We start from the raw sequence: 9,607 nt of genomic DNA, 5'->3' as shown, positions 1-9,607 counted from the left end.
ACCATGCTGCCTGATTCTTGCATTAGTTTCACAAAGTCAAGTCCTTTGAGTATTTTTTTAAAACATTTGGTGGCCATGAGAAAACATGAATTCCCTACGTAACGGCCAACTTTGAAACAGGGTCCCAATTTCTCTACTTGAGGTCTTTGCATTTTATATACTGTCACCTGCACGCATCGTTTGAGCTGAGACAAGTCTAAAGAGGGGGAATGTATTCCTGGCTGCTCAGCCATGGGCAGGAGTGCAGAGGAGAAGAGCATCCTGGTGAAAAAAAGCACCTGAAAGTTTCATGCTTTCACATCAGATCCTTTTGGCATCCTCTCTGCCTTCCTGCTGGGACCTCCAACAACTCCGGTAGGCTAAGACGGTGCCCCCACATTGTTGGTGGTGTCCTGAGCAGACCATGGGGCTGCTCCCACCTTCCCACAAACATGGGGCTGCTTAACCCAAAGGCTGCTCAGGTCTGCGTGGTGCTGAGCCCCATAAGCTGGTTCTCACCACCAACCCTTTGCTGTCCACCACCGGGGCTATGCAGGGGAGCACAAGCATGGGCAGCCCCCACTCCTGCCACAACACCCACCTCTGAAGACCTCTCTATGCTTCTCCGTCGAGTGTTACTTAGAGTTTTGGACAGCATCATTAATCTGAGAGGCACTTATGGAGATATATCTGTATCCACCTGATCACTGAGGTCATTTTCTCCTCCCATATGATTCATTGGGAGGGAATTAGGGTAAAACGTGTAAAGTATGTTGATGTAATGGTGTGCTTTTCAGGAACTCATTCATTGTCTTCACCTTGAGGTTTCATACGGGCTAAAGTTGCACAGCAAACAATAGGAAATCTTCCTTTAAAATCAGTATAAAAAAAAAGAAAATATAAAATGAGAGTGCCTTTCTCTACAGTATACCTCAGCTCTGACTTATCAAACGCAAGGTGTTTGTTAGATGCAACAGGTTCCTTCCTACGAAGCAGTGTTCTTACATTCCTCACACCCCCTGTAGGCTTTGAAATCAGTGTTCAAAGTGGACTTTCTGAATTCATGAAAACCCACAGGTCTATAATACATCCCTAATGGAAGTCAAACATGACACCCTAGAGATAAAACACAGTGGCCTTACCCTCTGTTCACAGTAGGTGTCTGTGTATAATAAATATTTTATTTTACTACAAAAACAAATAACTAAACATACCCCCTGTGTTTGTTCTGAACTCTACAGTAGCTTTTGTGAGTTTACTATATTTCAAAGCTGAGATAGGAAACCACAAAGTCACGTCAGTTATATTGCATGCTTGCACGAGGCGAGCCTGCTCTGCTTCCAGCCCCACCAAGCTCCTGGGACCTGGGTGGCTCTGGCCCTCCAGGAGACACCCACAACAAGCCTGGCTTCAGGGTGGAAAGCCCACCAGGCGTGGCCCCAGGTTGCAAACAATACATAAAAACAAAACACACCTTGTTGGTTTTGCTACTATTAGCTAGGTGATGGTCCTGCAGGACCTCTGTTGAACTGGAACATGTGCTCCATTCTGCTGCAGGACCTGGGGCACCTTCGTTCAAGGTAGGACACTCAAAATACGTGGATGATCTGGCATCAAAAGGGAAGCAAAGCAGCTCCTTTCAGCTGTTTCATGTGCATCCATTCTCCTGGTTGTGCCTAAGACTATTGCACTTCTCCACTACTGCCTCATTCCTTTGGATATTGACAGAGGAAAGTTTAAGCTGCAATCACAGCCCCTTGTTGTTTTCCTGAGGAGTTGTTCAGCTGTGGGCCAACAGTTATGGAGAAGTTGATTAGCTTCAGCAAACTGTGGGAGGAGAAGGCTCCTAGAAAGAATAGCCATGGCCTCCAGAAGGGCTCCTCCACAGCAAGGGCTGTTCCTCTGTACACACCAGGCAATAAGCATGAAGGCTGGAAACAGGCACTCACCAGCTTAACCTTAGAAACATGCAGTACAGCACAAGCTTTCTGCAAGAATATAGCTAATATTCTGTTTCCCACAGTGCTCACATATTCCTCTGGCTCTCAGGATGCAGTCTTGTCTAGTTGCTGGTTCTGGACACCAGTGACAGCCATGTGCACAGGTAGGGCACCTCCTGGAGCAGCCCCAGCTTGGGTGCTGTCCCTGCTGCTGAAGCTGAAGGATGCCTTCAGTTGTAGCATCGCAATTTCCCCAGTCTTGCAGCATCACAGGCATTCTTCCTTCAAGTGCCTAATGCCTGCTAATAAGAGGAACGTGACACTTCTGTTGAACGCAGATCAGGTTACACGACATTACTCTTATTTGAAGGGCAGTACCGAACCACCCAACTTTTAAATACGTATATATATAAGGGAAACGGAGAAAAGCTATCGTAAATGTGCAGTTTCTGATTAATCACCGAGTTCTGACAGCTTTACACAGATATAACTGCACCAGGCCAATTTCTCAGCTGGTGTAAACTGGCATCCATCCATGGACTATAATGAAGGTAGACCAATTTACACCAGCCAGCTGACCCATTTTTATTGATTTTTAAATGATTTACATCAGGTTCAGAATGGAGTAATACATTGTTGAATCAGGCCCGTGGAGTATGTGCCCTAACCTTACATTATCAGGGAATTCAGAATTAGGATTTCTTGGTCTATCATTATTTCATGCTTTTACATCCATCAAAAGTGAGCTTTTCTAAGTGCTGCACTGCAAGTGTGTCATTATCTAGACACAATAATAAGAGATTCAGACACTGTAAAAAAAACCTTAAACCTTGACTTGTGGATTTATACAAGACATTTAATGTTACTTTAACATAGTATTTTGTATGTACTTTTATATGTTTCAGTGGTTTATATCATCATTCCTACTGTACTAAAACTTACATGTCCTTTTTCTTAAATAATATCCTTGTGTAAATTTTTTGTAAGCTCTAGGTTTATTTTATGACCCATAAACTTTGACAATATATTAAAATCTTGGAGGAATTTAATATCAGGAGAAGATTATCTTAAAAAATCATTTCTCTGTGTTATAGAGACTTAGACATATCTAGTATGTTAAAAGGTTTAATAGCTGTTTGTAAATTTTACTGCAACTGTCAATAACTTCATAATATATTGAGCCAGTTAATAGGTCAACGGGAAATATTTATATCTTGCTATAAACTGTTTACCCAAGAATAAGCTAATTTCTAATGATAATGAAACATAAAAGTCAATGAATATTAATTTTAGTATTTTATCCTAATTTAAACTCAATTTTACCATTTGCTATAAACACTGTCTGAGCAGAGGTAAAAAGTGCTGTTTTTACTAACTCTAGGCAAAAATCTCCAAAAACATCAGAGGAAAAGGTAGTTTACGTTATCTTGGAAGAAGAAATTATGAACACTTCCAATGCAAAAACAAACAAACAAACAAGCAAAAACAAACAAACAAACAACAAAGTATATATTTAGGAAACATACTCTAAAAATATTTTTTTCCTTTTTGATTAAATATTTTTAGGTAACACCTCCTCCTCTACACATATTGTGCAAAATTAGCTTTTGAAATTTTAGGCTTTTTGGGTATAAATCTCATATTTTATTTCAGTGTTGCATTCCCCCTCCCTCACCAGTGCTGCACCTGAGTGTGCCTGAACAACTGATGTCAGCCAAGGGTCCAGCTCCATATATATGTAAGGTCTGAACACGTATTTGCTAGTTGGGGCAAAATTCATCCATATTAACACTACAGATGTGGGAACTCCCGTCAGAAATCTCAGGATACACAGTTTCCTATAGGCACCCACATTTGCAGATTAGGAAACAGCCTTACTCCCACTGTACTGCCTTCCAGGCTCCTGTCTTGCATCACATCATAGTTTATTTTAGCTGTTTTGCAGAGACCGATGGTCAAATCTGAAAAGGATTTTGTGATATGGGATCAGGCCATGTCCCTGCTCACTTACTGTCATCCCGTTGCCAGTGACTCAGCTCTGCTTTTTCTGGCCACAGCCATGAGCCCTTGCACAAGTGAGAGCTGGCACGCCTCTTGCTTTGGTTTTCATGTTGCAAAGTCGATGAACTGCACTCAATTAAATTTTTATATTTAATATTAGGCTTTATTAATCTAGTATTTTATTAATAGAAACTTTAAATATTTAATGCCAAATTTTTATATGTAATACTACGACTTATTAATCTAGTAAATTTTATTAATAGAATTTTTGTAACTTTCCTTTTTTTCCCCCTGCACCTGATCAATTATGTAATTTTTAAAATATTGCAAGGCTAGACTGAAAACATACAACACATCCTCCCAGAGCGGGATGCGTAAGGACGATGCTTCCCCATTCCTCCTCACTCCTCACCAAAGTGTAAGTGCTGTGACCTTGTTTCTTCTCTGTTAATTCCTACTGGGGTGTCTGCAGACAGACCTGAGATCCAGCAGCCCTATCTCCGTTCCTAATGAGCCCTAATTATACTTTATTTGTGTGTTGAGACTAGGTTCAACAGCACATGACTTCGCTGTTAAGAAACTCTTCCTCAGTTGCATATTCCTGAGACACCTTATGGGATGCCATTCTGCGTATAATCTGATTTTTTCCCCTTCCAAATTAGTAACACAGTCACATAGCAAATTGGAATATGCATGTAGCTTCAACACTGATATGGCATTGCCTTCTCCTCTTCCTGACACTTTTGATGTTGCTCCCTTTCATCGTCGTCACCGTCCTGCTTCTGCAGCAGACTTCACATCTAAGGCCTTGTGCAGGGCATAATTAGGAGCTGCAGGACCAAGACATGAAGGTTGGGCTCTTGTTTTCCAGGCAGGAGCTTGGGGAAGGGCAGCTGGCTCCTTGGCGGTCCCTGTGCGTCCAGGGACACTGCCCACCCCACGGGGCTGCCCCCTGGCTGCCCACACCTTGGCTTGGCCACCTGGTCACTAACAGGATGGGCTCTGGAAACACAGCCTTCGTTAGGGCAGGGGAGACATCCCCAAAAGCTGAGAAGTGCCCTCTCCCCTCTCCCCAGCTCAGGACTCTCCCTCCCAAATAGGGCCAGGGAAGGGGAGAGGCAAAAGGTCCCTTACTTCGTTGGCAGTTTGCTTACATCTAACTGCTGCAAACTGAAACTAGGCTACCCATGGTCTCCCAGATATCATTTTCTTACCCTTAAAAGCATATAAATGGAAGTTTACATATAATAAACTCTTCACAGTGTATTGTGCTCTGTATCTAGTGTCTGTGTCCTCTCCCATCTGGAAAGGCATTTTTCTTATAAACTTCACAGCTTTGCTAAAGCACAGTAAAACCAGACGGTTTTTGGTTTGCTGTTGCATAAGAAGCATCTTAAAATCCAAAGCCTTTAAACAAGAATGACCATTTATCTCAGAAAAGTGCTGAACAAACGGGATTTATCGCAGTTGTGTAGTTGGCTGATAGAATTGTGTTTGTTTTTCTGGAAAGGGCTGGTATTTGGAAAATAAACTTCTTTTTGTAAGAAAACTTGTGTACCTATCCAAAAAAAATATGCTATTAACATGAAGAAAAGACACCACCAGCCCTTCCCAGCTTTCAAGCCCCTGGAGAGAACATCCCAGTGTAAGGACACTGAGAGCTGATGGAGATGGAGACACTTTGAGCCCCTCATTCCCCAGCTGCCACCACCCACAAGGGGACCTGGGCAGCCACCAACAAGCCTCACACCCGCTGTAAGCCCACTTCATCCCTAAATCACGCTTTCCAGGAGCACAGCAATGGTTTGGGGGCTCTCTGCCTTTGGGGTGTCCAGAAGTTGCCACCATCTATAACCCCTCTATAAACCATTGCTTGGTGTGCTGGGTTCACCTGGCATTGTTTCAAGGGAAATTTCATATTTCAGCATTTTTAAGAGAAAAAGATGTCACTGGTACTGTTGACAGTAATAGCGAAGCTTGAGGACAAAAAAACATAAAAAAAAAAAAGACGTACGAAAAAAAAAAGAAAAAAAAAAAGAATGAAGACACAGCTGTGTGTTTATTCCAAACACTCCACTACAAAATGACAAAGTTCTGAAACAAAAGGTACCTCATCCTGCTGCCACCCCACTGGGCACCACACCGAGGGGTCTCAGGCATGTCTGCAGCTTTCTTACAATATCTTACGTTCTGCAAAATTAGAGAGAGCCTACGTGTTAAGGAGGGAACATCAGATCAGTGTTGGCTTTGAATTTCCTTGCTTTTGTCAGCCTCATTATTACAGCCTGAATGTTATTAAAATGCTGCTCTTCGTCTGTTAATAATCATTTCACTTCTCTATCTCTGCCACATGAACTTTAGAACACTGTGAAATGGGTTTTGTAGTTGCATGTTTTTTTCAAGTTCATTGATCAAACATTTGTACATTTTAATGTTATAAATAATTGAAGAGCCTTCATTTTCCAGTGTTAAAATTAAGTTTTCTGTTCTGCCTTTTAAAACTAGAACAAGGGGAAGCGTAATTTAAGCCATGAAAAGGCTGCAAAATACGTGAAACTCTCTGTAACCCTTTTCTGTGAGGCTCTCCTTGTTTTACTTTGATTCTCACGAAGACTGAAGTGCGTGCAGCCAGCCCTTGACAGGCTCCTCCAGCAGGTTAGTAGCTAGAGGAATTCACCTATTTTCTGAGAAGGCTTTAAACATGGGATGGGTACAAGGAGACTGTTTGAAGCCACGCAGCGGGTTTGGGGAGGGTGGGTGCAATCCAGCCAGACGGGGATGTTCGGATGAAGGACAGCCGTTCTTGTTTCTCAGCACACGTTTCTCTCCCCTTCCAGGGAACATATTAAATAGGGCTGAAAGCTATCAAGTGAATGGACCTGGAAATGACCCAGAACACACTGGAAATAGAAAGAATAAACCATAGGGTTGCCTCCAGGAAGGAGAGGGAAAGCAAGGTGTTTTACCATTATTCCTGTGAAAAACTGCTACTCCTGGTGCTCCTGGAACCTTCTGCTATGCCGGGAGCTTAAACCAAACACCCCTACAGTTACAGTGAAGGTGGCAAGGGGGTCTGTCCCTGTATCAGCTCCCAGGCTGGGCTGAAAACCAGACAGATGAATCTCCTGCAGTCAGCACAGATGAGGCACACGTCTGTAGAATAGCAACATTAACATCAGCTGTTTTCCTGTGGATGCGTTTGCATGACAATTTGGTGGTGTCAGGCATGAACCCTGAGGTCTTCCACTAAAGATCTGAGCCTGACTCTAAATCTAGGCCAAAGACAACCTCTTGAGTCAACCAAAGTTAATCATCGGTACTGGTATATAAAGTGCTGCTGGGTCAGCTGCTGAAATGAATCAGTGTGAAGCAAGCCTAGTATTTCCAGTTTTTGGATGAATATCACAAGCAGATGTTTATCCAAGATATATTAGAAGACACTCAAGCTCCTTTGTTGAGAAACTGTGCTGGGAATTTCCACAGGAAGGAGCTCCCCTGGGAGGTGACTGGTGCTTCCTGGCTCCGGCGGGGATGGAGAGAGATGCTGTGAGAACAGATCCTAAACGCTGCTTCGATTACTTGTGCTGGTGGTGGACACGGCCTCTAGAGCGCCTCCACCCCCACGGAGGCAGGAGCGGACGCCTCGCCTGCCAGTGGGTTTTATGCTGAACAAACATATACATGAGATAAGCTTTCCTGAAAGTTGTGATAAATACTATGAATCTTTACATTAAAAGAGGTAAACCATGAAGACTGGATGTTTCTCAACCCTCTGGCTGCCGTTTCACTCACAATGAATTTTATGAAAATTGTGTTGAGTGAAATGGAGATTTACTGAAAACACTAAAAACTGTGTTGATGGAGCAAGCTACCCCTGAGCGATCGCTCTGCCTGAGTTCATTTCAAAGCAAGCGTTCCCAGGGCTGCAGCAATGCCGAGGCTGGTGACTGCACATCAAGGCAGAGCCCATTCCTCAACGGCAGCTTAAGGAAATGGGCAAAGACATCGCCGCATTAAATCCGGCTTGGCCCGAGCCACGAGGCTCCAGGAAGCATTCCGATGCACGTTGTATGGGCTGTACTAAAACTCCATCTCTAATTCCCGTTTCAGTGTAACATTTTACCCCAGTGCAAAATCCAGTTCTAACCACAAATGGCAGACCTTAAAAAAAGAAAATTACAATAGTAGCTTATTTGTGGCACCATGTGTGTGCTTTCAAAAAGCTGTTTCCAGCCATAAGTTGTGAAAACCATAACAGGGAGCACAAGAGAAGGTGAAATCAGAGTTGGGAGATTCTCCTATTCAGAATTTCAGAGAACAGGTATTTGATTTCCTTACTGCTAATCACAATTTTAATTTCTTTTCTGCTTCCCCCTCACAAAACAATGAGGGTTTAAGGAGAGAAGAGTGGGAAAAAAAAATCAAAAGCATGCTGGATCAGGCTGAAATGGCAGGTAGGGTGAGTTTCTCTTCTTGATATCACACTGGTAGCTCCAGGAGATCAGGAAGAAGGAAGACTTACCTCATCTCCTCAACAGACAGTTAAGAAAAAAAAAAAAAAAAAAAAAAAAAAGAAAGAAACAAAGAAAGGAAAAATAGAAAACTTTCAGAAATTCCCCCAGGCTGAGCGTGCGTACAGCTTGGTCTTGCAAAATCTATCACTGCGCTTGCCACGCAATCCTGCTCCTCAATGGAAGGGAATTTGGAGAAGGTTCTCAAGGCAGAAGTTGTGTCGCCGATGGGCAGCTCAGCGCTGGTCGGATGCTGCAGTCCTCCGCCCTATGCACCCCTTCCCCCGAGCAGCAGTGGGAATCTGCACGGCGCGGCTTCACCCAACTACCAGGAGGCTGTAAAGAACATTTCATAATCGTTTCTTGGTGCTACTTAATAGAAAGAATTGCCTGGTGGTGCACGGCATTATCGCCCCCTCCAACAGGCGCTCCAGCCGTCAGTATTAATCTCGGTATTCTGTGCATCTTCCAAGTCTCAGTCCACAGGAGAGTTTCCCTCCACAGTGAGTGGCTTACTGATGGGGACGGATTAAGACAAATACAAGCAACGCTGCATGGTAAATTCTTCTTCTTTGTACAACAGCTGTTTTGAATGTGTTATAGGATTGAGTAAAATGTTGCTTCCATATTCAAAAAGAGCCTCAGCTTTTCCAAAAGGGTTTGGCTCTGCTGCAAAGAGTTCAGCTGCTGATATTCACTTATTTAATTCTTCACCAAACATGCAGAATCTCTGACAACCATTTGTTTAAACTACTTACACAACTTGCCGGTTTAATCTTTTTTTCCTATTAATCTGTGACAAACCATGGAATTTAATATTTTTTACCATGACTAATGTATGAAATTTGTTAGCTTTGTCTGTAATTTACAGAGAACCCTGAATAATTGAGCCTTTAAGTTTAAAGGCTTATATTTTGTTATTCTAGCTGTGATTACACATAATGGCTTGAAGAAGCTAAGGTGCTTTAGTGATAGGTGTCAATACAAAATACCAAAACTGACCTCAGTCCTCCTTGTTTTCCTCTGTCCACCCCCAACTGATATGGGGGAAAAATGAATGAAAATAAATGATAGGCAAATTATGATGGGGAAAAAAAAAGAAAAAGGAAAAAAAAAAAACCACCAGGGAACTGAAGTACTAAAAAGATTGCCTAAGAGTAAATAGTTTCTAGTATC

At 42.7% G+C, this 9,607-nt stretch overlaps 1 long non-coding RNA gene across 1 annotated transcript; it reads right to left on the bottom strand.

Moving 5' to 3' along the window:
- Window positions 1-5,960: 5,960 nt before the first annotated feature.
- LOC121072883 lies at window positions 5,961-8,998 on the bottom strand. The gene is made up of 2 exons (XR_005821427.1): window positions 8,443-8,998; window positions 5,961-7,585 (listed from the first exon to the last, which is right to left on the bottom strand). It is a non-coding gene; the product is annotated as an uncharacterized LOC121072883 (long non-coding RNA).
- Window positions 8,999-9,607: the final 609 nt, after the last annotated feature.

This window comes from Cygnus olor, chromosome 7 (genome assembly GCF_009769625.2).
Source record: "Cygnus olor isolate bCygOlo1 chromosome 7, bCygOlo1.pri.v2, whole genome shotgun sequence".
In the NCBI taxonomy this organism is placed as follows: Eukaryota; Metazoa; Chordata; class Aves; order Anseriformes; family Anatidae; genus Cygnus; species Cygnus olor.
This window is presented reverse-complemented; position numbering and strand designations above follow the sequence as displayed.